The 27,500-nt window shown below is 43.4% G+C and overlaps 22 non-coding genes and 1 pseudogene across 22 annotated transcripts; all 23 read right to left on the bottom strand.

Moving 5' to 3' along the window:
• Positions 1 to 482: 482 nt before the first annotated feature.
• Positions 483 to 601, bottom strand: LOC136724975 (5S ribosomal RNA). Its single transcript, XR_010807370.1, has one exon. It is a non-coding gene; the product is annotated as a 5S ribosomal RNA (ribosomal RNA).
• A 1,056-nt stretch (positions 602 to 1,657) lies between these two features.
• LOC136725002 (5S ribosomal RNA) lies at positions 1,658 to 1,776 on the bottom strand. Its single transcript, XR_010807392.1, has one exon. It is a non-coding gene; the product is annotated as a 5S ribosomal RNA (ribosomal RNA).
• Positions 1,777 to 2,832: 1,056 nt separating this feature from the next.
• LOC136725001 (5S ribosomal RNA) lies at positions 2,833 to 2,951 on the bottom strand. Its single transcript, XR_010807391.1, has one exon. It is a non-coding gene; the product is annotated as a 5S ribosomal RNA (ribosomal RNA).
• Positions 2,952 to 4,007: 1,056 nt separating this feature from the next.
• On the bottom strand, positions 4,008 to 4,126 carry LOC136725000 (5S ribosomal RNA). Its single transcript, XR_010807390.1, has one exon. It is a non-coding gene; the product is annotated as a 5S ribosomal RNA (ribosomal RNA).
• Positions 4,127 to 5,182: 1,056 nt separating this feature from the next.
• LOC136725044 (5S ribosomal RNA) lies at positions 5,183 to 5,301 on the bottom strand. Its single transcript, XR_010807430.1, has one exon. It is a non-coding gene; the product is annotated as a 5S ribosomal RNA (ribosomal RNA).
• A 1,056-nt stretch (positions 5,302 to 6,357) lies between these two features.
• On the bottom strand, positions 6,358 to 6,476 carry LOC136724999 (5S ribosomal RNA). Its single transcript, XR_010807389.1, has one exon. It is a non-coding gene; the product is annotated as a 5S ribosomal RNA (ribosomal RNA).
• Positions 6,477 to 7,532: 1,056 nt separating this feature from the next.
• LOC136724997 (uncharacterized) lies at positions 7,533 to 7,641 on the bottom strand (annotated as a pseudogene).
• Positions 7,642 to 8,697: 1,056 nt separating this feature from the next.
• Positions 8,698 to 8,816, bottom strand: LOC136724982 (5S ribosomal RNA). The gene has a single exon (XR_010807377.1). It is a non-coding gene; the product is annotated as a 5S ribosomal RNA (ribosomal RNA).
• Positions 8,817 to 9,882: 1,066 nt separating this feature from the next.
• Positions 9,883 to 10,001, bottom strand: LOC136724980 (5S ribosomal RNA). The gene has a single exon (XR_010807375.1). It is a non-coding gene; the product is annotated as a 5S ribosomal RNA (ribosomal RNA).
• Positions 10,002 to 11,067: 1,066 nt separating this feature from the next.
• Positions 11,068 to 11,186, bottom strand: LOC136724979 (5S ribosomal RNA). The gene has a single exon (XR_010807374.1). It is a non-coding gene; the product is annotated as a 5S ribosomal RNA (ribosomal RNA).
• A 1,066-nt stretch (positions 11,187 to 12,252) lies between these two features.
• On the bottom strand, positions 12,253 to 12,371 carry LOC136725018 (5S ribosomal RNA). Its single transcript, XR_010807406.1, has one exon. It is a non-coding gene; the product is annotated as a 5S ribosomal RNA (ribosomal RNA).
• A 1,066-nt stretch (positions 12,372 to 13,437) lies between these two features.
• LOC136725016 (5S ribosomal RNA) lies at positions 13,438 to 13,556 on the bottom strand. The gene has a single exon (XR_010807405.1). It is a non-coding gene; the product is annotated as a 5S ribosomal RNA (ribosomal RNA).
• Positions 13,557 to 14,611: 1,055 nt separating this feature from the next.
• LOC136724998 (5S ribosomal RNA) lies at positions 14,612 to 14,730 on the bottom strand. Its single transcript, XR_010807388.1, has one exon. It is a non-coding gene; the product is annotated as a 5S ribosomal RNA (ribosomal RNA).
• A 1,056-nt stretch (positions 14,731 to 15,786) lies between these two features.
• LOC136725021 (5S ribosomal RNA) lies at positions 15,787 to 15,905 on the bottom strand. Its single transcript, XR_010807409.1, has one exon. It is a non-coding gene; the product is annotated as a 5S ribosomal RNA (ribosomal RNA).
• A 1,056-nt stretch (positions 15,906 to 16,961) lies between these two features.
• LOC136724993 (5S ribosomal RNA) lies at positions 16,962 to 17,080 on the bottom strand. The gene has a single exon (XR_010807387.1). It is a non-coding gene; the product is annotated as a 5S ribosomal RNA (ribosomal RNA).
• Positions 17,081 to 18,136: 1,056 nt separating this feature from the next.
• On the bottom strand, positions 18,137 to 18,255 carry LOC136724978 (5S ribosomal RNA). Its single transcript, XR_010807373.1, has one exon. It is a non-coding gene; the product is annotated as a 5S ribosomal RNA (ribosomal RNA).
• Positions 18,256 to 19,321: 1,066 nt separating this feature from the next.
• Positions 19,322 to 19,440, bottom strand: LOC136724989 (5S ribosomal RNA). The gene has a single exon (XR_010807383.1). It is a non-coding gene; the product is annotated as a 5S ribosomal RNA (ribosomal RNA).
• Positions 19,441 to 20,506: 1,066 nt separating this feature from the next.
• LOC136724981 (5S ribosomal RNA) lies at positions 20,507 to 20,625 on the bottom strand. The gene has a single exon (XR_010807376.1). It is a non-coding gene; the product is annotated as a 5S ribosomal RNA (ribosomal RNA).
• Positions 20,626 to 21,691: 1,066 nt separating this feature from the next.
• LOC136724991 (5S ribosomal RNA) lies at positions 21,692 to 21,810 on the bottom strand. The gene has a single exon (XR_010807385.1). It is a non-coding gene; the product is annotated as a 5S ribosomal RNA (ribosomal RNA).
• Positions 21,811 to 22,865: 1,055 nt separating this feature from the next.
• On the bottom strand, positions 22,866 to 22,984 carry LOC136725041 (5S ribosomal RNA). Its single transcript, XR_010807427.1, has one exon. It is a non-coding gene; the product is annotated as a 5S ribosomal RNA (ribosomal RNA).
• A 1,054-nt stretch (positions 22,985 to 24,038) lies between these two features.
• Positions 24,039 to 24,157, bottom strand: LOC136724986 (5S ribosomal RNA). Its single transcript, XR_010807380.1, has one exon. It is a non-coding gene; the product is annotated as a 5S ribosomal RNA (ribosomal RNA).
• A 1,055-nt stretch (positions 24,158 to 25,212) lies between these two features.
• On the bottom strand, positions 25,213 to 25,331 carry LOC136725046 (5S ribosomal RNA). The gene has a single exon (XR_010807432.1). It is a non-coding gene; the product is annotated as a 5S ribosomal RNA (ribosomal RNA).
• Positions 25,332 to 26,397: 1,066 nt separating this feature from the next.
• Positions 26,398 to 26,516, bottom strand: LOC136725034 (5S ribosomal RNA). Its single transcript, XR_010807421.1, has one exon. It is a non-coding gene; the product is annotated as a 5S ribosomal RNA (ribosomal RNA).
• Between the last annotated feature and the right edge of the window lie 984 nt (positions 26,517 to 27,500).

Here is a 27,500-nt window from a genome sequence, read left to right as displayed (position 1 = left end):
AACCCAATATTATTGGCGAGTCGGGTAGTCCATCATCACAGTTCGAGGGCAGGCATCATTTCAGTAATTTCATCCCGTTGCATTCACATCCGTGCCTTGAATGAGATTGAATGTGATCTTTGCTCTCAAGTATGTTCCCAAGTTTTACACTTTCGTGCTTTGCATGAATGGGAATGGAACCGTGTGTGTTGAATGAGGCTCCTTGTGAGCACTGATCTTTGTCCGGTGGAGTTCCTTTTTGTGTTGCTGTAATTGTGTCATTTCTCGATGAGAAAGATTAGGCAACATTTAGTCACTTCTAGCCATGATGCTCAATTTATTTACGAATGTACCCTAGTTACTAGGGACCGTTTACGTTGGAGAACAAGATCTATTGTATGCCTGTGTATTTGGGGAAGTCAAATCTGAAATAATGATGAAATTGCGTGTATCCAAAGTTAAAACTCGTGATTTGTCGCGCTCTGGTGTGTAAAAGATGCAAAAGCTTACAGCACCTGGTATTCCCAGGCGGTCTCCCATCCAAGTACTGACCAGGCCTGAGCCTGCTTAGCTTCCGAGATCGGACGAGATCGGGCGTATTCAGGCTAGTATGGCCGTAAGCCAGGGAGGGTGTCCCTGACGCTCTACTTAAAGGGATGGCAATATCCGTTTCTGCCGTTCATACTTACAGTTGAACTGTCTCTCTACTCTAAAGCCCGGGACACACCAGCGCGCCGCAGACAGTCCCTGCTAATATGCCACGTTGTGGCAACGTTGTGCGTTAGCTGGGGTGCCACACCAGACCGGAACTATATTTTACAAAACGAACACATTTGTCTTGATAAAACAGCTGTAATTGAGTGCCTGACACGCCAGTCAAGCGCAATCTTGAGAAGGTGTGCATTTCAGTAAGGATTTCAATTGACATGCAGTATGAAACTGAAAGGAGGTTGCATCACTATGATGCATAACATTGCATGTATTGTATTTTCAAGTGTGTGCATTCATCCTGTTGTCATTTTGTTTTGAAAGCAGAAGAATCATTCAACAGGTTGCTGAGACAAATGTAAACCAGTAAAACATATGAAGAGAAACAAACCTTGAATATAAGTTCAGTTGTTTAAACATTTGACAAACTATGGTGAGGGGGTAAGAAAACACACAAATCCAGCAGCTCCTGTATTTCAATACACCAGAACCCAATATTATTGGCGAGTCGGGTAGTCCATCATCACAGTTCGAGGGCAGGCATCATTTCAGTAATTTCATCCCGTTGCATTCACATCCGTGCCTTGAATGAGATTGAATGTGATCTTTGCTCTCAAGTATGTTCCCAAGTTTTACACTTTCGTGCTTTGCATGAATGGGAATGGAACCGTGTGTGTTGAATGAGGCTCCTTGTGAGCACTGATCTTTGTCCGGTGGAGTTCCTTTTTGTGTTGCTGTAATTGTGTCATTTCTCGATGAGAAAGATTAGGCAACATTTAGTCACTTCTAGCCATGATGCTCAATTTATTTACGAATGTACCCTAGTTACTAGGGACCGTTTACGTTGGAGAACAAGATCTATTGTATGCCTGTGTATTTGGGGAAGTCAAATCTGAAATAATGATGAAATTGCGTGTATCCAAAGTTAAAACTCATGATTTGTCGCCCTTTGGTGTGTAAAAGATGCAAAAGCTTACAGCACCTGGTATTCCCAGGCGGTCTCCCATCCAAGTACTGACCAGGCCCGAGCCTGCTTAGCTTCCGAGATCGGACGAGATCGGGCGTATTCAGGCTAGTATGGCCGTAAGCCAGGGAGGCTGTCCCTGACGCTCTACTTAAAGGGATGGCAATATCCGTTTCTGCCGTTCATACTTACAGTTGAACTGTCTCTCTACTCTAAAGCCCGGGACACACCAGCGCGCCGCAGACAGTCCCTGCTAATATGCCACGTTGTGGCAACGTTGTGCGTTAGCTGGGGTGCCACACCAGACCGGAACTATATTTTACAAAACGAACACATTTGTCTTGATAAAACAGCTGTAATTGAGTGCCTGACACGCCAGTCAAGCGCAATCTTGAGAAGGTGTGCATTTCAGTAAGGATTTCAATTGACATGCAGTATGAAACTGAAAGGAGGTTGCATCACTATGATGCATAACATTGCATGTATTGTATTTTCAAGTGTGTGCATTCATCCTGTTGTCATTTTGTTTTGAAAGCAGAAGAATCATTCAACAGGTTGCTGAGACAAATGTAAACCAGTAAAACATATGAAGAGAAACAAACCTTGAATATAAGTTCAGTTGTTTAAACATTTGACAAACTATGGTGAGGGGGTAAGAAAACACACAAATCCAGCAGCTCCTGTATTTCAATACACCAGAACCCAATATTACTGGCGAGTCGGGTAGTCCATCATCACAGTTCGAGGGCAGGCATCATTTCAGTAATTTCATCCCGTTGCATTCACATCCGTGCCTTGAATGAGATTGAATGTGATCTTTGCTCTCAAGTATGTTCCCAAGTTTTACACTTTCGTGCTTTGCATGAATGGGAATGGAACCGTGTGTGTTGAATGAGGCTCCTTGTGAGCACTGATCTTTGTCCGGTGGAGTTCCTTTTTGTGTTGCTGTAATTGTGTCATTTCTCGATGAGAAAGATTAGGCAACATTTAGTCACTTCTAGCCATGATGCTCAATTTATTTACGAATGTACCCTAGTTACTAGGGACCGTTTACGTTGGAGAACAAGATCTATTGTATGCCTGTGTATTTGGGGAAGTCAAATCTGAAATAATGATGAAATTGCGTGTATCCAAAGTTAAAACTCGTGATTTGTCGCGCTCTGGTGTGTAAAAGATGCAAAAGCTTACAGCACCTGGTATTCCCAGGCGGTCTCCCATCCAAGTACTGACCAGGCCCGAGCCTGCTTAGCTTCCGAGATCGGACGAGATCGGGCGTATTCAGGCTAGTATGGCCGTAAGCCAGGGAGGCTGTCCCTGACGCTCTACTTAAAGGGATGGCAATATCCGTTTCTGCCGTTCATACTTACAGTTGAACTGTCTCTCTACTCTAAAGCCCGGGACACACCAGCGCGCCGCAGACAGTCCCTGCTAATATGCCACGTTGTGGCAACGTTGTGCGTTAGCTGGGGTGCCACACCAGACCGGAACTATATTTTACAAAACGAACACATTTGTCTTGATAAAACAGCTGTAATTGAGTGCCTGACACGCCAGTCAAGCGCAATCTTGAGAAGGTGTGCATTTCAGTAAGGATTTCAATTGACATGCAGTATGAAACTGAAAGGAGGTTTCATCACTATGATGCATAACATTGCATGTATTGTATTTTCAAGTGTGTGCATTCATCCTGTTGTCATTTTGTTTTGAAAGCAGAAGAATCATTCAACAGGTTGCTGAGACAAATGTAAACCAGTAAAACATATGAAGAGAAACAAACCTTGAATATAAGTTCAGTTGTTTAAACATTTGACAAACTATGGTGAGGGGGTAAGAAAACACACAAATCCAGCAGCTCCTGTATTTCAATACACCAGAACCCAATATTATTGGCGAGTCGGGTAGTCCATCATCACAGTTCGAGGGCAGGCATCATTTCAGTAATTTCATCCCGTTGCATTCACATCCGTGCCTTGAATGAGATTGAATGTGATCTTTGCTCTCAAGTATGTTCCCAAGTTTTACACTTTCGTGCTTTGCATGAATGGGAATGGAACCGTGTGTGTTGAATGAGGCTCCTTGTGAGCACTGATCTTTGTCCGGTGGAGTTCCTTTTTGTGTTGCTGTAATTGTGTCATTTCTCGATGAGAAAGATTAGGCAACATTTAGTCACTTCTAGCCATGATGCTCAATTTATTTACGAATGTACCCTAGTTACTAGGGACCGTTTACGTTGGAGAACAAGATCTATTGTATGCCTGTGTATTTGGGGAAGTCAAATCTGAAATAATGATGAAATTGCGTGTATCCAAAGTTAAAACTCGTGATTTGTCGCGCTCTGGTGTGTAAAAGATGCAAAAGCTTACAGCACCTGGTATTCCCAGGCGGTCTCCCATCCAAGTACTGACCAGGCCCGAGCCTGCTTAGCTTCCGAGATCGGACGAGATCGGGCGTATTCAGGCTAGTATGGCCGTAAGCCAGGGAGGCTGTCCCTGACGCTCTACTTAAAGGGATGGCAATATCCGTTTCTGCCGTTCATACTTACAGTTGAACTGTCTCTCTACTCTAAAGCCCGGGACACACCAGCGCGCCGCAGACAGTCCCTGCTAATATGCCACGTTGTGGCAACGTTGTGCGTTAGCTGGGGTGCCACACCAGACCGGAACTATATTTTACAAAACGAACACATTTGTCTTGATAAAACAGCTGTAATTGAGTGCCTGACACGCCAGTCAAGCGCAATCTTGAGAAGGTGTGCATTTCAGTAAGGATTTCAATTGACATGCAGTATGAAACTGAAAGGAGGTTGCATCACTATGATGCATAACATTGCATGTATTGTATTTTCAAGTGTGTGCATTCATCCTGTTGTCATTTTGTTTTGAAAGCAGAAGAATCATTCAACAGGTTGCTGAGACAAATGTAAACCAGTAAAACATATGAAGAGAAACAAACCTTGAATATAAGTTCAGTTGTTTAAACATTTGACAAACTATGGTGAGGGGGTAAGAAAACACACAAATCCAGCAGCTCCTGTATTTCAATACACCAGAACCCAATATTATTGGCGAGTCGGGTAGTCCATCATCACAGTTCGAGGGCAGGCATCATTTCAGTAATTTCACCCCGTTGCATTCACATCCGTGCCTTGAATGAGATTGAATGTGATCTTTGCTCTCAAGTATGTTCCCAAGTTTTACACTTTCGTGCTTTGCATGAATGGGAATGGAACCGTGTGTGTTGAATGAGGCTCCTTGTGAGCACTGATCTTTGTCCGGTGGAGTTCCTTTTTGTGTTGCTGTAATTGTGTCATTTCTCGATGAGAAAGATTAGGCAACATTTAGTCACTTCTAGCCATGATGCTCAATTTATTTACGAATGTACCCTAGTTACTAGGGACCGTTTACGTTGGAGAACAAGATCTATTGTATGCCTGTGTATTTGGGGAAGTCAAATCTGAAATAATGATGAAATTGCGTGTATCCAAAGTTAAAACTCGTGATTTGTCGCGCTCTGGTGTGTAAAAGATGCAAAAGCTTACAGCACCTGGTATTCCCAGGCGGTCTCCCATTCAAGTACTGACCAGGCCCGAGCCTGCTTAGCTTCCGAGATCGGACGAGATCGGGCGTATTCAGACTAGTATGGCCGTAAGCCAGGGAGGCTGTCCCTGACGCTCTACTTAAAGGGATGGCAATATCCGTTTCTGCCGTTCATACTTACAGTTGAACTGTCTCTCTACTCTAAAGCCCGGGACACACCAGCGCGCCGCAGACAGTCCCTGCTAATATGCCACGTTGTGGCAACGTTGTGCGTTAGCTGGGGTGCCACACCAGACCGGAACTATATTTTACAAAACGAACACATTTGTCTTGATAAAACAGCTGTAATTGAGTGCCTGACACGCCAGTCAAGCGCAATCTTGAGAAGGTGTGCATTTCAGTAAGGATTTCAATTGACATGCAGTATGAAACTGAAAGGAGGTTGCATCACTATGATGCATAACATTGCATGTATTGTATTTTCAAGTGTGTGCATTCATCCTGTTGTCATTTTGTTTTGAAAGCAGAAGAATCATTCAACAGGTTGCTGAGACAAATGTAAACCAGTAAAACATATGAAGAGAAACAAACCTTGAATATAAGTTCAGTTGTTTAAACATTTGACAAACTATGGTGAGGGGGTAAGAAAACACACAAATCCAGCAGCTCCTGTATTTCAATACACCAGAACCCAATATTATTGGCGAGTCGGGTAGTCCATCATCACAGTTCGAGGGCAGGCATCATTTCAGTAATTTCATCCCGTTGCATTCACATCCGTGCCTTGAATGAGATTCAATGTGATCTTTGCTCTCAAGTATGTTCCCAAGTTTTACACTTTCGTGCTTTGCATGAATGGGAATGGAACCGTGTGTGTTGAATGAGGCTCCTTGTGAGCACTGATCTTTGTCCGGTGGAGTTCCTTTTTGTGTTGCTGTAATTGTGTCATTTCTCGATGAGAAAGATTAGGCAACATTTAGTCACTTCTAGCCATGATGCTCAATTTATTTACGAATGTACCCTAGTTACTAGGGACCGTTTACGTTGGAGAACAAGATCTATTGTATGCCTGTGTATTTGGGGAAGTCAAATCTGAAATAATGATGAAATTGCGTGTATCCAAAGTTAAAACTCGTGATTTGTCGCGCTCTGGTGTGTAAAAGATGCAAAAGCTTACAGCACCTGGTATTCCCAGGCGGTCTCCCATCCAAGTACTGACCAGGCCCGAGCCTGCTTAGCTTCCGAGATCGGACGAGATCGGGCGTATTCAGGCTAGTATGGCCGTAAGCCAGGGAGGGTGTCCCTGACGCTCTACTTAAAGGGATGGCAATATCCGTTTCTGCCGTTCATACTTACAGTTGAACTGTCTCTCTACTCTAAAGCCCGGGACACACCAGCGCGCCGCAGACAGTCCCTGCTAATATGCCACGTTGTGGCAACGTTGTGCGTTAGCTGGGGTGCCACACCAGACCGGAACTATATTTCACAAAACGAACACATTTGTCTTGATAAAACAGCTGTAATTGAGTGCCTGACACGCCAGTCAAGCGCAATCTTGAGAAGGTGTGCATTTCAGTAAGGATTTCAATTGACATGCAGTATGAAACTGAAAGGAGGTTGCATCACTATGATGCATAACATTGCATGTATTGTATTTTCAAGTGTGTGCATTCATCCTGTTGTCATTTTGTTTTGAAAGCAGAAGAATCATTCAACAGGTTGCTGAGACAAATGTAAACCAGTAAAACATATGAAGAGAAACAAACCTTGAATATAAGTTCAGTTGTTTAAACATTTGACAAACTATGGTGAGGGGGTAAGAAAACACACAAATCCAGCAGCTCCTGTATTTCAATACACCAGAACCCAATATTATTGGCGAGTCGGGTAGTCCATCATCACAGTTCGAGGGCAGGCATCATTTCAGTAATTTCACCCCGTTGCATTCACATCCGTGCCTTGAATGAGATTGAATGTGATCTTTGCTATCAAGTATGTTCCCAAGTTTTACACTTTCGTGCTTTGCATGAATGGGAATGGAACCGTGTGTGTTGAATGAGGCTCCTTGTGAGCACTGATCTTTGTCCGGTGGAGTTCCTTTTTGTGTTGCTGTAATTGTGTCATTTCTCGATGAGAAAGATTAGGCAACATTTAGTCACTTCTAGCCATGATGCTCAATTTATTTACGAATGTACCCTAGTTACTAGGGACCGTTTACGTTGGAGAACAAGATCTATTGTATGCCTGTGTATTTGGGGAAGTCAAATCTGAAATAATGATGAAATTGCGTGTATCCAAAGTTAAAACTCGTGATTTGTCGCGCTCTGGTGTGTAAAAGATGCAAAAGCTTACAGCACCTGGTATTCCCAGGCGGTCTCCCATCCAAGTACTGACCAGGCCCGAGCCTGCTTAGCTTCCGAGATCGGACGTATTCAGGCTAGTATGGCCGTAAGCCAGGGAGGCTGTCCCTGACGCTCTACTTAAAGGGATGGCAATATCCGTTTCTGCCGTTCATACTTACAGTTGAACTGTCTCTCTACTCTAAAGCCCGGGACACACCAGCGCGCCGCAGACAGTCCCTGCTAATATGCCACGTTGTGGCAACGTTGTGCGTTAGCTGGGGTGCCACACCAGACCGGAACTATATTTTACAAAACGAACACATTTGTCTTGATAAAACAGCTGTAATTGAGTGCCTGACACGCCAGTCAAGCGCAATCTTGAGAAGGTGTGCATTTCAGTAAGGATTTCAATTGACATGCAGTATGAAACTGAAAGGAGGTTGCATCACTATGATGCATAACATTGCATGTTTTGTATTTTCAAGTGTGTGCATTCATCCTGTTGTCATTTTGTTTTGAAAGCAGAAGAATCATTCAACAGGTTGCTGAGACAAATGTAAACCAGTAAAACATATGAAGAGAAACAAACCTTGAATATAAGTTCAGTTGTTTAAACATTTGACAAACTATGGTGAGGGGGTAAGAAAACACACAAATCCAGCAGCTCCTGTATTTCAATACACCAGAAGCCAATATTATTGGCGAGTCGGGTAGTCCATCATCACAGTTCGAGGGCAGGCATCATTTCAGTAATTTCATCCCGTTGCATTCACATCCGTGCCTTGAATGAGATTCAATGTGATCTTTGCTCTCAAGTATGTTCCCAAGTTTTACACTTTCGTGCTTTGCATGAATGGGAATGGAACCGTGTGTGTTGAATGAGGCTCCTTGTGAGCACTGAACTTTGTCCGGTGGAGTTCCTTTTTGTGTTGCTGTAATTGTGTCATTTCTCGATGAGAAAGATTAGGCAACATTTAGTCACTTCTAGCCATGATGCTCAATTTATTTACAAATGTACACTAGTTACTAGGGACCGTTTACGTTGGAGAACAAGATCTATTGTATGCCTGTGTATTTGGGGAAGTCAAATCTGAAATAATGATGAAATTGCGTGTATCCAAAGTTAAAACTTGTGATTTGTCGCCCTTTGGTGTGTAAAAGATGCAAAAGCTTACAGCACCTGGTATTCCCAGGCGGTCTCCCATCCAAGTACTGACAAGGCCCGAGCCTGCTTAGCTTCCGAGATCGGACGAGATCGGGCGTATTCAGGCTAGTATGGCCGTAAGCCAGGGAGGCTGTCCCTGACGCTCTACTTAAAGGGAAGGCAATATCCGTTTCTGCCGTTCATACTTACAGTTGAACTGTCTCTCTACTCTAAAGCCCGGGACACACCAGCGCGCCGCAGACAGTCCCTGCTAACACGAAACGTTGTGGCAACATTGTGGCAACGTTGTGCGTTAGCTGGGGTGCCACACCAGACCGGAACTATATATTACAAAACGAACACATTGTCTTGATAAAACAGCTGTAATTGAGTGCCTGACACGCCAGTCAAGCGCAATCTTGAGAAGGTGTGCATTTCAGTAAGGATTTCAATTGACATGCAGTATGAAACTGAAAGGAGGTTGCATCACTATGATGCATAACATTGCATGTATTGTATTTTCAAGTGTGTGCATTCATCCTGTTGTCATTTTGTTTTGAAAGCAGAAGAATCATTCAACAGGTTGCTGAGACAAATGTAAACCAGTAAAACATATGAAGAGAAACAAACCTTGAATATAAGTTCAGTTGTTTAAACATTTGACAAACTATGGTGAGGGGGTAAGAAAACACACAAATCCAGCAGCTCCTGTATTTCAATACACCAGAACCCAATATTATTGGCGAGTCGGGTAGTCCATCATCACAGTTCGAGGGCAGGCATCATTTCAGTAATTTCATCCCGTTGCATTCACATCCGTGCCTTGAATGAGATTCAATGTGATCTTTGCTCTCAAGTATGTTCCCAAGTTTTACACTTTCGTGCTTTGCATGAATGGGAATGGAACCGTGTGTGTTGAATGAGGCTCCTTGTGAGCACTGAACTTTGTCCGGTGGAGTTCCTTTTTGTGTTGCTGTAATTGTGTCATTTCTCGATGAGAAAGATTAGGCAACATTTAGTCACTTCTAGCCATGATGCTCAATTTATTTACAAATGTACACTAGTTACTAGGGACCGTTTACGTTGGAGAACAAGATCTATTGTATGCCTGTGTATTTGGGGAAGTCAAATCTGAAATAATGATGAAATTGCGTGTATCCAAAGTTAAAACTTGTGATTTGTCGCCCTTTGGTGTGTAAAAGATGCAAAAGCTTACAGCACCTGGTATTCCCAGGCGGTCTCCCATCCAAGTACTGACAAGGCCCGAGCCTGCTTAGCTTCCGAGATCGGACGAGATCGGGCGTATTCAGGCTAGTATGGCCGTAAGCCAGGGAGGCTGTCCCTGACGCTCTACTTAAAGGGAAGGCAATATCCGTTTCTGCCGTTCATACTTACAGTTGAACTGTCTCTCTACTCTAAAGCCCGGGACACACCAGCGCGCCGCAGACAGTCCCTGCTAACACGAAACGTTGTGGCAACATTGTGGCAACGTTGTGCGTTAGCTGGGGTGCCACACCAGACCGGAACTATATATTACAAAACGAACACATTGTCTTGATAAAACAGCTGTAATTGAGTGCCTGACACGCCAGTCAAGCGCAATCTTGAGAAGGTGTGCATTTCAGTAAGGATTTCAATTGACATGCAGTATGAAACTGAAAGGAGGTTGCATCACTATGATGCATAACATTGCATGTATTGTATTTTCAAGTGTGTGCATTCATCCTGTTGTCATTTTGTTTTGAAAGCAGAAGAATCATTCAACAGGTTGCTGAGACAAATGTAAACCAGTAAAACATATGAAGAGAAACAAACCTTGAATATAAGTTCAGTTGTTTAAACATTTGACAAACTATGGTGAGGGGGTAAGAAAACACACAAATCCAGCAGCTCCTGTATTTCAATACACCAGAACCCAATATTATTGGCGAGTCGGGTAGTCCATCATCACAGTTCGAGGGCAGGCATCATTTCAGTAATTTCATCCCGTTGCATTCACATCCGTGCCTTGAATGAGATTCAATGTGATCTTTGCTCTCAAGTATGTTCCCAAGTTTTACACTTTCGTGCTTTGCATGAATGGGAATGGAACCGTGTGTGTTGAATGAGGCTCCTTGTGAGCACTGAACTTTGTCCGGTGGAGTTCCTTTTTGTGTTGCTGTAATTGTGTCATTTCTCGATGAGAAAGATTAGGCAACATTTAGTCACTTCTAGCCATGATGCTCAATTTATTTACAAATGTACACTAGTTACTAGGGACCGTTTACGTTGGAGAACAAGATCTATTGTATGCCTGTGTATTTGGGGAAGTCAAATCTGAAATAATGATGAAATTGCGTGTATCCAAAGTTAAAACTTGTGATTTGTCGCCCTTTGGTGTGTAAAAGATGCAAAAGCTTACAGCACCTGGTATTCCCAGGCGGTCTCCCATCCAAGTACTGACAAGGCCCGAGCCTGCTTAGCTTCCGAGATCGGACGAGATCGGGCGTATTCAGGCTAGTATGGCCGTAAGCCAGGGAGGCTGTCCCTGACGCTCTACTTAAAGGGAAGGCAATATCCGTTTCTGCCGTTCATACTTACAGTTGAACTGTCTCTCTACTCTAAAGCCCGGGACACACCAGCGCGCCGCAGACAGTCCCTGCTAACACGAAACGTTGTGGCAACATTGTGGCAACGTTGTGCGTTAGCTGGGGTGCCACACCAGACCGGAACTATATATTACAAAACGAACACATTGTCTTGATAAAACAGCTGTAATTGAGTGCCTGACACGCCAGTCAAGCGCAATCTTGAGAAGGTGTGCATTTCAGTAAGGATTTCAATTGACATGCAGTATGAAACTGAAAGGAGGTTGCATCACTATGATGCATAACATTGCATGTATTGTATTTTCAAGTGTGTGCATTCATCCTGTTGTCATTTTGTTTTGAAAGCAGAAGAATCATTCAACAGGTTGCTGAGACAAATGTAAACCAGTAAAACATATGAAGAGAAACAAACCTTGAATATAAGTTCAGTTGTTTAAACATTTGACAAACTATGGTGAGGGGGTAAGAAAACACACAAATCCAGCAGCTCCTGTATTTCAATACACCAGAAGCCAATATTATTGGCGAGTCGGGTAGTCCATCATCACAGTTCGAGGGCAGGCATCATTTCAGTAATTTCATCCCGTTGCATTCACATCCGTGCCTTGAATGAGATTCAATGTGATCTTTGCTCTCAAGTATGTTCCCAAGTTTTACACTTTCGTGCTTTGCATGAATGGGAATGGAACCGTGTGTGTTGAATGAGGCTCCTTGTGAGCACTGAACTTTGTCCGGTGGAGTTCCTTTTTGTGTTGCTGTAATTGTGTCATTTCTCGATGAGAAAGATTAGGCAACATTTAGTCACTTCTAGCCATGATGCTCAATTTATTTACAAATGTACACTAGTTACTAGGGACCGTTTACGTTGGAGAACAAGATCTATTGTATGCCTGTGTATTTGGGGAAGTCAAATCTGAAATAATGATGAAATTGCGTGTATCCAAAGTTAAAACTTGTGATTTGTCGCCCTTTGGTGTGTAAAAGATGCAAAAGCTTACAGCACCTGGTATTCCCAGGCGGTCTCCCATCCAAGTACTGACCAGGCCCGAGCCTGCTTAGCTTCCGAGATCGGACGAGATCGGGCGTATTCAGGCTAGTATGGCCATAAGCCAGGGAGGCTGTCCCTGACGCTCTACTTAAAGGGAAGGCAATATCCGTTTCTGCCATTCATACTTACAGTTGAACTGTCTCTCTACTCTAAAGCCCGGGACACACCAGCGCGCCGCAGACAGTCCCTGCTAACACGCCACGTTGTGGCAACATTGTGGCAACGTTGTGCGTTAGCTGGGGTGCCACACCAGACCGGAACTATATATTACAAAACGAACACATTGTCTTGATAAAACAGCTGTAATTGAGTGCCTGACACGCCAGTCAAGCGCAATCTTGAGAAGGTGTGCATTTCAGTAAGGATTTCAATTGACATGCAGTATGAAACTGAAAGGAGGTTGCATCACTATGATGCATAACATTGCATGTATTGTATTTTCAAGTGTGTGCATTCATCCTTTTGTCATTTTGTTTTGAAAGCAGAAGAATCATTCAACAGGTTGCTGAGACAAATGTAAACCAGTAAAACATATGAAGAGAAACAAACCTTGAATATAAGTTCAGTTGTTTAAACATTTGACAAACTATGGTGAGGGGGTAAGAAAACACACAAATCCAGCAGCTCCTGTATTTCAATACACCAGAACCCAATATTATTGGCGAGTCGGGTAGTCCATCATCACAGTTCGAGGGCAGGCATCATTTCAGTAATTTCATCCCGTTGCATTCACATCCGTGCCTTGAATGAGATTGAATATGATCTTTGCTCTCAAGTATGTTCCCAAGTTTTACACTTTCGTGCTTTGCATGAATGGGAATGGAACCGTGTGTGTTGAATGAGGCTCCTTGTGAGCACTGAACTTTGTCCGGTGGAGTTCCTTTTTGTGTTGCTATAATTGTGTCATTTCTCGATGAGAAAGATTAGGCAACATTTAGTCACTTCTAGCCATGATGCTCAATTTATTTACAAATGTACACTAGTTACTAGGGACCGTTTACGTTGGAGAACAAGATCTATTGTATGCCTGTGTATTTGGGGAAGTCAAATCTGAAATAATGATGAAATTGCGTGTATCCAAAGTTAAAACTTGTGATTTGTCGCCCTTTGGTGTGTAAAAGATGCAAAAGCTTACAGCACCTGGTATTCCCAGGCGGTCTCCCATCCAAGTACTGACCAGGCCCGAGCCTGCTTAGCTTCCGAGATCGGACGAGATCGGGCGTATTCAGGCTAGTATGGCCATAAGCCAGGGAGGCTGTCCCTGACGCTCTACTTAAAGGGAAGGCAATATCCGTTTCTGCCATTCATACTTACAGTTGAACTGTCTCTCTACTCTAAAGCCCGGGACACACCAGCGCGCCGCAGACAGTCCCTGCTAACACGAAACGTTGTGGCAACGTTGTGCGTTAGCTGGGGTGCCACACCAGACCGGAACTATATTTTACAAAACGAACACATTGTCTTGATAATACAGCTGTAATTGAGTGCCTGACACGCCAGTCAAGCGCAATCTTGAGAAGGTGTGCATTTCAGTAAGGATTTCAATTGACATGCAGTATGAAACTGAAAGGAGGTTGCATCACTATGATGCATAACATTGCATGTATTGTATTTTCAAGTGTGTGCATTCATCCTGTTGTCATTTTGTTTTGAAAGCAGAAGAATCATTCAACAGGTTGCTGAGACAAATGTAAACCAGTAAAACATATGAAGAGAAACAAACCTTGAATATAAGTTCAGTTGTTTAAACATTTGACAAACTATGGTGAGGGGGTAAGAAAACACACAAATCCAGCAGCTCCTGTATTTCAATACACCAGAACCCAATATTATTGGCGAGTCGGGTAGTCCATCATCACAGTTCGAGGGCAGGCATCATTTCAGTAATTTCATCCCGTTGCATTCACATCCGTGCCTTGAATGAGATTGAATGTGATCTTTGCTCTCAAGTATGTTCCCAAGTTTTACACTTTCGTGCTTTGCATGAATGGGAATGGAACCGTGTGTGTTGAATGAGGCTCCTTGTGAGCACTGATCTTTGTCCGGTGGAGTTCCTTTTTGTGTTGCTGTAATTGTGTCATTTCTCGATGAGAAAGATTAGGCAACATTTAGTCACTTCTAGCCATGATGCTCAATTTATTTACGAATGTACCCTAGTTACTAGGGACCGTTTACGTTGGAGAACAAGATCTATTGTATGCCTGTGTATTTGGGGAAGTCAAATCTGAAATAATGATGAAATTGCGTGTATCCAAAGTTAAAACTCGTGATTTGTCGCCCTTTGGTGTGTAAAAGATGCAAAAGCTTACAGCACCTGGTATTCCCAGGCGGTCTCCCATCCAAGTACTGACCAGGCCCGAGCCTGCTTAGCTTCCGAGATCGGACGAGATCGGGCGTATTCAGGCTAGTATGGCCGTAAGCCAGGGAGGCTGTCCCTGACGCTCTACTTAAAGGGATGGCAATATCCGTTTCTGCCGTTCATACTTACAGATGAACTGTCTCTCTACTCTAAAGCCCGGGACACACCAGCGCGCCGCAGACAGTCCCTGCTAATATGCCACGTTGTGGCAACGTTGTGCGTTAGCTGGGGTGCCACACCAGACCGGATCTATATTTTACAAAACGAACACATTTGTCTTGATAAAACAGCTGTAATTGAGTGCCTGACACGCCAGTCAAGCGCAATCTTGAGAAGGTGTGCATTTCAGTAAGGATTTCAATTGACATGCAGTATGAAACTGAAAGGAGGTTGCATCACTATGATGCATAACATTGCATGTATTGTATTTTCAAGTGTGTGCATTCATCCTGTTGTCATTTTGTTTTGAAAGCAGAAGAATCATTCAACAGGTTGCTGAGACAAATGTAAACCAGTAAAACATATGAAGAGAAACAAACCTTGAATATAAGTTCAGTTGTTTAAACATTTGACAAACTATGGTGAGGGGGTAAGAAAACACACAAATCCAGCAGCTCCTGTATTTCAATACACCAGAACCCAATATTATTGGCGAGTCGGGTAGTCCATCATCACAGTTCGAGGGCAGGCATCATTTCAGTAATTTCACCCCGTTGCATTCACATCCGTGCCTTGAATGAGATTGAATGTGATCTTTGCTCTCAAGTATGTTCCCAAGTTTTACACTTTCGTGCTTTGCATGAATGGGAATGGAACCGTGTGTGTTGAATGAGGCTCCTTGTGAGCACTGATCTTTGTCCGGTGGAGTTCCTTTTTGTGTTGCTGTAATTGTGTCATTTCTCGATGAGAAAGATTAGGCAACATTTAGTCACTTCTAGCCATGATGCTCAATTTATTTACGAATGTACCCTTGTTACTAGGGACCGTTTACGTTGGAGAACAAGATCTATTGTATGCCTGTGTATTTGGGGAAGTCAAATCTGAAATAATGATGAAATTGCGTGTATCCAAAGTTAAAACTCGTGATTTGTCGCGCTCTGGTGTGTAAAAGATGCAAAAGCTTACAGCACCTGGTATTCCCAGGGGGTCTCCCATTCAAGTACTGACCAGGCCCGAGCCTGCTTAGCTTCCGAGATCGGACGAGATCGGGCGTATTCAGGCTAGTATGGCCGTAAGCCAGGGAGGCTGTCCCTGACGCTCTACTTAAAGGGATGGCAATATCCGTTTCTGCCGTTCATACTTACAGTTGAACTGTCTCTCTACTCTAAAGCCCGGGACACACCAGCGCGCCGCAGACAGTCCCTGCTAATATGCCACGTTGTGGCAACGTTGTGCGTTAGCTGGGGTGCCACACCAGACCGGAACTATATTTTACAAAAAGAACACATTTGTCTTGATAAAACAGCTGTAATTGAGTGCCTGACACGCCAGTCAAGCGCAATCTTGAGAAGGTGTGCATTTCAGTAAGGATTTCAATTGACATGCAGTATGAAACTGAAAGGAGGTTGCATCACTATGATGCATAACATTGCATGTATTGTATTTTCAAGTGTGTGCATTCATCCTGTTGTCATTTTGTTTTGAAAGCAGAAGAATCATTCAACAGGTTGCTGAGACAAATGTAAACCAGTAAAACATATGAAGAGAAACAAACCTTGAATATAAGTTCAGTTGTTTAAACATTTGACAAACTATGGTGAGGGGGTAAGAAAACACACAAATCCAGCAGCTCCTGTATTTCAATACACCAGAACCCAATATTATTGGCGAGTCGGGTAGTCCATCATCACAGTTCGAGGGCAGGCATCATTTCAGTAATTTCACCCCGTTGCATTCACATCCGTGCCTTGAATGAGATTGAATGTGATCTTTGCTCTCAAGTATGTTCCCAAGTTTTACACTTTCGTGCTTTGCATGAATGGGAATGGAACCGTGTGTGTTGAATGAGGCTCCTTGTGAGCACTGATCTTTGTCCGGTGGAGTTCCTTTTTGTGTTGCTGTAATTGTGTCATTTCTCGATGAGAAAGATTAGGCAACATTTAGTCACTTCTAGCCATGATGCTCAATTTATTTACGAATGTACCCTAGTTACTAGGGACCGTTTACGTTGGAGAACAAGATCTATTGTATGCCTGTGTATTTGGGGAAGTCAAATCTGAAATAATGATGAAATTGCGTGTATCCAAAGTTAAAACTCGTGATTTGTCGCGCTCTGGTGTGTAAAAGATGCAAAAGCTTACAGCACCTGGTATTCCCAGGCGGTCTCCCATCCAAGTACTGACCAGGCCCGAGCCTGCTTAGCTTCCGAGATCGGACGAGATCGGGCGTATTCAGGCTAGTATGGCCGTAAGCCAGGGAGGCTGTCCCTGACGCTCTACTTAAAGGGATGGCAATATCCGTTTCTGCCGTTCATACTTACAGTTGAACTGTCTCTCTACTCTAAAGCCCGGGACACACCAGCGCGCCGCAGACAGTCCCTGCTAATATGCCACGTTGTGGCAACGTTGTGCGTTAGCTGGGGTGCCACACCAGACCGGAACTATATTTTACAAAACGAACACATTTGTCTTGATAAAACAGCTGTAATTGAGTGCCTGACACGCCAGTCAAGCGCAATCTTGAGAAGGTGTGCATTTCAGTAAGGATTTCAATTGACATGCAGTATGAAACTGAAAGGAGGTTGCATCACTATGATGCATAACATTGCATGTTTTGTATTTTCAAGTGTGTGCATTCATCCTGTTGTCATTTTGTTTTGAAAGCAGAAGAATCATTCAACAGGTTGCTGAGACAAATGTAAACCAGTAAAACATATGAAGAGAAACAAACCTTGAATATAAGTTCAGTTGTTTAAACATTTGACAAACTATGGTGAGGGGGTAAGAAAACACACAAATCCAGCAGCTCCTGTATTTCAATACACCAGAACCCAATATTATTGGCGAGTCGGGTAGTCCATCATCACAGTTCGAGGGCAGGCATCATTTCAGTAATTTCATCCCGTTGCATTCACATCCGTGCCTTGAATGAGATTCAATGTGATCTTTGCTCTCAAGTATGTTCCCAAGTTTTACACTTTCGTGCTTTGCATGAATGGGAATGGAACCGTGTGTGTTGAATGAGGCTCCTTGTGAGCACTGAACTTTGTCCGGTGGAGTTCCTTTTTGTGTTGCTGTAATTGTGTCATTTCTCGATGAGAAAGATTAGGCAACATTTAGTCACTTCTAGCCATGATGCTCAATTTATTTACAAATGTACAATAGTTACTAGGGACCGATTACGTTGGAGAACAAGATCTATTGAATGCCTGTGTATTTGGGGAAGTCAAATCTGAAATAATGATGAAATTGCGTGTATCCAAAGTTAAAACTTGTGATTTGTCGCCCTTTGGTGTGTAAAAGATGCAAAAGCTTACAGCACCTGGTATTCCCAGGCGGTCTCCCATCCAAGTACTGACAAGGCCCGAGCCTGCTTAGCTTCCGAGATCGGACGAGATCGGGCGTATTCAGGCTAGTATGGCCGTAAGCCAGGGAGGCTGTCCCTGACGCTCTACTTAAAGGGAAGGCAATATCCGTTTCTGCCGTTCATACTTACAGTTGAACTGTCTCTCTACTCTAAAGCCCGGGACACACCAGCGCGCCGCAGACAGTCCCTGCTAACACGAAACGTTGTGGCAACATTGTGGCAACGTTGTGCGTTAGCTGGGGTGCCACACCAGACCGGAACTATATATTACAAAACGAACACATTGTCTTGATAAAACAGCTGTAATTGAGTGCCTGACACGCCAGTCAAGCGCAATCTTGAGAAGGTGTGCATTTCAGTAAGGATTTCAATTGACATGCAGTATGAAACTGAAAGGAGGTTGCATCACTATGATGCATAACATTGCATGTATTGTATTTTCAAGTGTGTGCATTCATCCTGTTTACATTTTGTTTTGAAAGCAGAAGAATCATTCAACAGGTTGCTGAGACAAATGTAAACCAGTAAAACATATGAAGAGAAACAAACCTTGAATATAAGTTCAGTTGTTTAAACATTTGACAAACTATGGTGAGGGGGTAAGAAAACACACAAATCCAGCAGCTCCTGTATTTCAATACACCAGAAGCCAATATTATTGGCGAGTCGGGTAGTCCATCATCACAGTTCGAGGGCAGGCATCATTTCAGTAATTTCATCCCGTTGCATTCACATCCGTGCCTTGAATGAGATTCAATGTGATCTTTGCTCTCAAGTATGTTCCCAAGTTTTACACTTTCGTGCTTTGCATGAATGGGAATGGAACCGTGTGTGTTGAATGAGGCTCCTTGTGAGCACTGAACTTTGTCCGGTGGAGTTCCTTTTTGTGTTGCTGTAATTGTGTCATTTCTCGATGAGAAAGATTAGGCAACATTTAGTCACTTCTAGCCATGATGCTCAATTTATTTACAAATGTACACTAGTTACTAGGGACCGTTTACGTTGGAGAACAAGATCTATTGTATGCCTGTGTATTTGGGGAAGTCAAATCTGAAATAATGATGAAATTGCGTGTATCCAAAGTTAAAACTTGTGATTTGTCGCCCTTTGGTGTGTAAAAGATGCAAAAGCTTACAGCACCTGGTATTCCCAGGCGGTCTCCCATCCAAGTACTGACCAGGCCCGAGCCTGCTTAGTTTCCGAGATCGGACGAGATTGGGCGTATTCAGGCTAGTATGGCCGTAAGCCAGGGAGGCTGTCCCTGACGCTCTACTTAAAGGGAAGGCAATATCCGTTTCTGCCGTTCATACTTACAGTTGAACTGTCTCTCTACTCTAAAGCCCGGGACACACCAGCGCGCCGCAGACAGTCCCTGCTAACACGCCACGTTGTGGCAACATTGTGGCAACGTTGTGCGTTAGCTGGGGTGCCACACCAGACCGGAACTATATATTACAAAACGAACACATTGTCTTGATAAAACAGCTGTAATTGAGTGCCTGACACGCCAGTCAAGCGCAATCTTGAGAAGGTGTGCATTTCAGTAAGGATTTCAATTGACATGCAGTATGAAACTGAAAGGAGGTTGCATCACTATGATGCATAACATTGCATGTATTGTATTTTCAAGTGTTTGCATTCATCCTGTTGTCATTTTGTTTTGAAAGCAGAAGAATCATTCAACAGGTTGCTGAGACAAATGTAAACCAGTAAAACATATGAAGAGAAACAAACCTTGAATATAAGTTCAGTTGTTTAAACATTTGACAAACTATGGTGAGGGGGTAAGAAAACACACAAATCCAGCAGCTCCTGTATTTCAATACACCAGAACCCAATATTATTGGCGAGTCGGGTAGTCCATCATCACAGTTCGAGGGCAGGCATCATTTCAGTAATTTCATCCCGTTGCATTCACATCCGTGCCTTGAATGAGATTGAATGTGATCTTTGCTCTCAAGTATGTTCCCAAGTTTTACACTTTCGTGCTTTGCATGAATGGGAATGGAACCGTGTGTGTTGAATGAGGCTCCTTGTGAGCACTGAACTTTGTCCGGTGGAGTTCCTTTTTGTGTTGCTGTAATTGTGTCATTTCTCGATGAGAAAGATTAGGCAACATTTAGTCACTTCTAGCCATGATGCTCAATTTATTTACGAATGTACCCTAGTTACTAGGGACCGTTTACGTTGGAGAACAAGATCTAATGTATGCCTGTGTATTTGGGGAAGTCAAATCTGAAATAATGATGAAATTGCGTGTATCCAAAGTTAAAACTCGTGATTTGTCGCCCTCTGGTGTGTAAAAGATGCAAAAGCTTACAGCACCTGGTATTCCCAGGCGGTCTCCCATCCAAGTACTGACCAGGCCCGAGCCTGCTTAGCTTCCGAGATCGGACGAGATCGGGCGTATTCAGGCTAGTATGGCCGTAAGCCAGGGAGGCTGTCCCTGACGCTCTACTTAAAGGGAAGGCAATATCCGTTTCTGCCGTTCATACTTACAGTTGAACTGTCTCTCTACTCTAAAGCCCGGGACACACCAGCGCGCCGCAGACAGTCCCTGCTAACACGCCACGTTGTGGCAACATTGTGGCAACGTTGTGCGTTAGCTGGGGTGCCACACCAGACCGGAACTATATATTACAAAACGAACACATTGTCTTGATAAAACAGCTGTAATTGAGTGCCTGACACGCCAGTCAAGCGCAATCTTGACAAGGTGTGCATTTCAGTAAGGATTTCAATTGACATGCAGTATGAAACTGAAAGGAGGTTGCATCACTATGATGCATAACATTGCATGTATTGTATTTTCAAGTGTGTGCATTCATCCTGTTGTCATTTTGTTTTGAAAGCAGAAGAATCATTCAACAGGTTGCTGAGACAAATGTAAACCAGTAAAACATATGAAGAGAAACAAACCTTGAATATAAGTTCAGTTGTTTAAACATTTGACAAACTATGGTGAGGGGGTAAGAAAACATACAAATCCAGCAGCTCCTGTATTTCAATACACCAGAACCCAACATGATTGGCGAGTCGGGTAGTCCATCATCACAGTTCGAGGGCAGGCATCATTTCAGTAATTTCATCCCGTTGCATTCACATCCGTGCCTTGAATGAGATTGAATGTGATCTTTGCTCTCAAGTATGTTCCCAAGTTTTACACTTTCTTGCTTTGCATGAATGGGAATGGAACCGTGTGTGTTGAATGAGGCTCCTTGTGAGCACTGAACTTTGTCCGGTGGAGTTCCTTTTTGTGTTGCTGTAATTGTGTCATTTCTCGATGAGAAAGATTAGGCAACATTTAGTCACTTCTAGCCATGATGCTCAATTTAGTTACGAATGTACCCTAGTTACTAGGGACCGTTTACGTTGGAGAACAAGATCTATTGTATGCCTGTGTATTTGGGGAAGTAAAATCTGAAATAATGATGAAATTGTGTGTATCCAAAGTTAAAACTCGTGATTTGTCGCCCTCTGGTGTGTAAAAGGTGCAAAAGCTTACAGCACCTGGTATTCCCAGGCGGTCTCCCATCCAAGTGCTGACCAGGCCCGAGCCTGCTTGGCTTCCGAGATCGGACGAGATCGGGCGTATTCAGGCTAGAATGGCCATAAGCCAGGGAGGCTGTTCCTGACGCTCTACTTAAAGGGAAGGCAATATCCGTTTCTGCCGTTCATACTTACAGTTGAACTGTCTCTCTACTCTAAAGCCCGGGACACACCAGCGCGCCGCAGACTGTCCCTGCTAACACGCCACGTTGTGGCAACGTTGTGCGTTAGCTGGGGTGCCACACCAGACCGGAACTATATTTTACAAAACGAACACATTGTCTTGATAAAACAGCTGTAATTGAGTGCCTGACACGCCAGTCAAGCGCAATCTTGAGAAGGTGTGCATTTCAGTAAGGATTTCAATTGACATGCAGTATGAAACTGAAAGGAGGTTGCATCACTATGATGCATAACATTGCATGTAGTGTATTTTCAAGTGTGTGCATTCATCCTGTTGTCATTTTGTTTTGAAAGCAGATGAATCATTCAACAGGTTGCTGAGACAAATGTAAACCAGTAAAACATATGAAGAGAAACAAACCTTGAATATAAGTTCAGTTGTTTAAACATTTGACAAACTATGGTGAGGCGGTAAGAAAACACACAAATCCAGCAGCTCCTGTATTTCAATACACCAGAACCCAATATTATTGGCGAGTCGGGTAGTCCATCATCACAGTTCGAGGGCAGGCATCATTTCAGTAATTTCATCCCGTTGCATTCACATCCGTGCCTTGAATGAGATTGAATGTGATCTTTGCTCTCAAGTACGTTCCCAAGTTTTACACTTTCGTGCTTTGCATGAATGGGAATGGAACCGTGTGTGTTGAATGAGGCTCCTTGTGAGCACTGAACTTTGTCCGGTGGAGTTCCTTTTTGTGTTGCTGTAATTGTGTCATTTCTTGATGAGAAAGATTAGGCAACATTTAGTCACTTCTAGCCATGATGCTCAATTTATTTACGAATGTACCCTAGTTACTAGGGACCGTTTACGTTGGAGAACAAGATCTATTGTATGCCTGTGTATTTGGGGAAGTAAAATCTGAAATAATGATGAAATTGTGTGTATCCAAAGTTAAAACTCGTGATTTGTCGCCCTCTGGTGTGTAAAAGGTGCAAAAGCTTACAGCACCTGGTATTCCCAGGCGGTCTCCCATCCAAGTACTAACCAGGCCCGAGCCTGCTTGGCTTCCGAGATCGGACGAGATCGGGCGTATTCAGGCTAGTATGGCCGTAATCCAGGGAGGCTGTCCCTGACGCTCTATTTAAAGGGAAGGCAATATCCGTTTCTGCCATTCATACTTACAGTTGAACTGTCTCTCTACTCTAAAGCCCGGGACACACCAGCGCGCCACAGACAGTCCCTGCTAACACGCCACGTTGTGGCAACGTTGTGCGTTAGCTGGGGTGCCACACCAGACCGGAACTATATTTTACAAAACGAACACATTGTCTTGATAAAACAGCTGTAATTGAGTGCCTGACACGCCAGTCAAGCGCAATCTTGAGAAGGTGTGCATTTCAGTAAGGATTTCAATTGACATGCAGTATGAAACTGAAAGGAGGTTGCATCACTATGATGCATAACATTGCATGTATTGTATTTTCAAGTGTGTGCATTCATCCTGTTGTCATTTTGTTTTGAAAGCAGAAGAATCATTCAACAGGTTGCTGAGACAAATGTAAACCAGTAAAACATATGAAGAGAAACAAACCTTCAATATAAGTTCAGTTGTTTAAACATTTGACAAACTATGGTGAGGGGGTAAGAAATGACACAAATCCAGCAGCTCCTGTATTTCAATACACCAGAAGCCAATATTATTGGCGAGTCGGGTAGTCCATCATCACAGTTCAAGGGCAGGCATCATTTCAGTAATTTCATCCCGTTGCATTCACATCCGTGCCTTGAATGAGATTGAATGTGATCTTTGCTCTCAAGTATGTTCCCAAGTTTTACACTTTCGTGCTTTGCATGAATGGGAATGGAACCGTGTGTGTTGAATGAGGCTCCTTGTGAGCACTGAACTTTGTCCGGTGGAGTTCTTTTTGTGTTGCTGTAATTGTGTCATTTCTCGATGAGAAAGATTAGGCAACATTTAGTCACTTCTAGCCATGATGCTCAATTTATTTACGAATGTACCCTAGTTACTAGGGACCGTTTACGTTGGAGAACAAGATCTATTGTATGCCTGTGTATTTGGGGAAGTAAAATCTGAAATAATGATGAAATTGTGTGTATCCAAAGTTAAAACTCGTGATTTGTCGCCCTCTGGTGTGTAAAAGGTGAAGAAGCTTACAGCACCTGGTATTCCCAGGCGGTCTCCCATCCAAGTACTGACCAGACCCGAGCCTGCTTGGCTTCCGAGATCGGACGAGATCGGGCGTATTCAGGCTAATATGGCCGTAAGCCAGGGAGGCTGTCCCTGACGCTCTAGTTAAAGGGAAGGCAATATCCGTTTCTGCCGTTCATACTTACAGTTGAACTGTCTCTCTACTCTAAAGCCCGGGACACACCAGCGCGCCGCAGACAGTCCCTGCTAACACGCCACGTTGTGGCAACGTTGTGCGTTAGCTGGGGTGCCACACCAGACCGGAACTATATTTTACAAAACGAACACATTGTCTTGATAAAACAGCTGTAATTGAGTGCCTGACACGCCAGTCAAGCGCAATCTTGAGAAGGTGTGCATTTCAGTAAGGATTTCAATTGACATGCAGTATGAAACTGAAAGGAGGTTGCATCACTATGATGCATAACATTGCATGTATTGTATTTTCAAGTGTGTGCATTCATCCTGTTGTCATTTTGTTTTGAAAGCAGAAGAATCATTCAACAGGTTGCTGAGACAAATGTAAACCAGTAAAACATATGAAGAGAAACAAACCTTGAATATAAGTTCAGTTGTTTAAACATTTGACAAACTATGGTGAGGGGGTAAGAAAACACACAAATCCAGCAGCTCCTGTATTTCAATACACCAGAACCCAATATTATTGGCGAATCAGGTAGTCCATCATCACAGTTCGAGGGCAGGCATCATTTCAGTAATTTCATCCCGTTGCATTCACATCCGTGCCTTGAATGAGATTGAATGTGATCTTTGCTCTCAAGTATGTTCCCAAGTTTTACACTTTCGTGCTTTGCATGAATGGGAATGGAACCGTGTGTGTTGAATGAGGCTCCTTGTGAGCACTGAACTTTGTCCGGTGGAGTTCCTTTTTGTGTTGCTGTAATTGTGTCATTTCTCGATGAGAAAGATTAGGCAACATTTAGTCACTTCTAGCCATGATGCTCAATTTATTTATGAATGTACCCTAGTTACTAGGGACCGTTTACGTTGGAGAACAAGATCTATTGTATGCCTGTGTATTTGGGGAAGTCAAATCTGAAATAATGATGAAATTGCGTGTATCCAAAGTTAAAACTCGTGATTTGTCGCCCTCTGGTGTGTAAAAGATGCAAAAGCTTACAGCACCTGGTATTCCCAGGCGGTCTCCCATTCAAGTACTGACCAGGCCCGAGCCTGCTTAGCTTCCGAGATCGGACGAGATCGAGCGTATTCAGGCTAGTATGGCCGTAAGCCAGGAAGGCTGTCCCTGACGCTCTACTTAAAGGGAAGGCAATATCCGTTTCTGCCGTTCATACTTACAGTTGAACTGTCTCTCTACTCTAAAGCCCGGGACACACCAGCGCGCCGCAGACAGTCCCTGCTAACACGCCACGTTGTGGCAACATTGTGGCAACGTTGTGCGTTAGCTGGGGTGCCACACCAGACCGGAAGTATATATTACAAAACGAACACATTGTTTTGATAAAACAGCTGTAATTGAGTGCCTGACACGCCAGTCAAGCGCAATCTTGAGAAGGTGTGCATTTCAGTAAGGATTTCAATTGACATGCAGTATGAAACTGAAAGGAGGTTGCATCACTATGATGCATAACATTGCATGTATTGTATTTTCAAGTGTGTGCATTCATCCTGTTGTCATTTTGTTTTGAAAGCAGAAGAATCATTCAACAGGTTGCTGAGACAAATGTAAACCAGTAAAACATATGAAGAAAAATAAACCTTGAATATAAGTTCAGTTGTTTAAACATTTGACAAACTATGGTGAGGGGGTAAGAAAACACACAAATCCAGCAGCTCCTGTATTTCAATACACCAGAACCCAATATTATTGGCGAGTCGGGTAGTCCATCATCACAGTTCGAGGGCAGGCATCATTTCAGTAATTTCATCCCGTTGCATTCACATCCGTGCCTTGAATGAGATTGAATGTGATCTTTGCTCTCAAGTATGTTCCCAAGTTTTACACTTTCGTGCTTTGCATGAATGGGAATGGAACCGTGTGTGTTGAATGAGGCTCCTTGTGAGCACTGAACTTTGTCCGGTGGAGTTCCTTTTTGTGTTGCTGTAATTGTGTCATTTCTCGATGAGAAAGATTAGGCAACATTTAGACACTTCTAGCCATGATGCTCAATTTATTTATGAATGTACCCTAGTTACTAGGGACCTTTTACGTTGGAGAACAAGATCTATTGTATGCCTGTGTATTTGGGGAAGTAAAACCTGAAATAATGATGAAATTGTGTGTATCCAAAGTTAAAACTCGTGATTTGTCGCCCTCTGGTGTGTAAAATATGCAAAAGCTTACAGCACCTGGTATTCCCAGGCGGTCTCCCATCCAAGTACTGACCAGGCCCGAGCCAGCTTAGCTTCCGAGATCGGACGAGATCGGGCGTATTCAGGCTAGTATGGCCGTAAGCCAGGGAGGCTGTCCCTGACGCTCTACTTAAAGGGAAGGCAATATCCGTTTCTGCCGCTCATGCTTGCAGTTGAACTGTCTCTCTACTCTAAAGTCCGGGACACACCAGCGCGCCGCAGACAGTCCCTGCTAACACGAAACGTTGTGGCAACGTTGTGCGTTAGCTGGGGTGCCACACCAGACCGGAACTATATTTTACAAAACGAACACATTGTCTTGATAATACAGCTGTAATTGAGTGCCTGACACGCCAGTCAAGCGCAATCTTGAGAAGGTGTGCATTTCAGTAAGGATTTCAATTGACATGCAGTATGAAACTGAAAGGAGGTTGCATCACTATGATGCATAACATTGCATGTATTGTATTTTCAAGTGTGTGCATTCATCCTGTTGTCATTTTGTTTTGAAAGCAGAAGAATCATTCAACTAGTTGCTGAGACAAATGTAAACCAGTAAAACATATGAAGAGAAACAAACCTTGAATATAAGTTCAGTTGTTTAAACATTTGACAAACTATGGTGAGGGGGTAAGAAAACACACAAATCCAGCAGCTCCTGTATTTCAATACACCAGAACCCAATATTATTGGCGAGTCGGGTAGTCCATCATCACAGTTCGAGGGCAGGCATCATTTCAGTAATTTCACCCCGTTGCATTCACATCCGTGCCTTGAATGAGATTGAATGTGATCTTTGCTCTCAAGTATGTTCCCAAGTTTTACACTTTCGTGCTTTGCATGAATGGGAATGGAACCGTGTGTGTTGAATGAGGCTCCTTGTGAGCACTGATCTTTGTCCGGTGGAGTTCCTTTTTGTGTTGCTGTAATTGTGTCATTTCTCGATGAGAAAGATTAGGCAACATTTAGTCACTTCTAGCCATGATGCTCAATTTATTTACGAATGTACCCTAGTTACTAGGGACCGTTTACGTTGGAGAACAAGATCTATTGTATGCCTGTGTATTTGGGGAAGTCAAATCTGAAAT

Source organism: Amia ocellicauda, unplaced genomic scaffold (genome assembly GCF_036373705.1).
Source record: "Amia ocellicauda isolate fAmiCal2 unplaced genomic scaffold, fAmiCal2.hap1 HAP1_SCAFFOLD_205, whole genome shotgun sequence".
Lineage (NCBI taxonomy): Eukaryota > Metazoa > Chordata > Actinopteri > Amiiformes > Amiidae > Amia > Amia ocellicauda.
The sequence above is the reverse complement of the archived record's forward strand: the minus strand, read 5'-3'. Positions and strand labels throughout refer to the sequence as shown.